The sequence below is a fragment of the Penaeus monodon genome, chromosome 30 (assembly GCF_015228065.2).
Source record: "Penaeus monodon isolate SGIC_2016 chromosome 30, NSTDA_Pmon_1, whole genome shotgun sequence".
NCBI lineage: Eukaryota > Metazoa > Arthropoda > Malacostraca > Decapoda > Penaeidae > Penaeus > Penaeus monodon.
Window position 1 is genome coordinate 29,690,002 of NC_051415.1, and position 333 is coordinate 29,690,334.

Genomic DNA, 333 nt, shown 5'->3' on the forward strand with positions numbered 1-333 from the left:
ACGTTCCTCTAGCTGTTAACTTTTCAGAATACATGCCTATTACTTTCAGACGTAGTCATTAGGTGGTATGCAGGCCCTTTACTGCAGTGTAGTGTATCAAGATACTGTCTCAATATCATTTTTGAAATGATACAGAGTTTATATATACCCAATCACTATTACACCAGAGTCTAAGTGCAGATATGCAATACAACTCGAATGATGTTGCACAAAGCACTATCAACGAACCCCAAAATCAGAAATTAATAAATGTTACGGACATGAAAACAGCACTTCAGCAAAATTGAGAATAAGTAAAAACGGTGAACAATATACCAATACCTAATGCTAATC

At 35.4% G+C, this 333-nt stretch overlaps 1 protein-coding gene across 1 annotated transcript in view; it reads left to right on the forward strand.

Moving 5' to 3' along the window:
- LOC119592690 (dynein regulatory complex subunit 3-like) overlaps nucleotides 1–333 on the forward strand; it is a 23,159-nt gene that overhangs the window by 17,341 nt on the left and 5,485 nt on the right. The gene's annotated exons all lie outside the window — the stretch shown is intronic.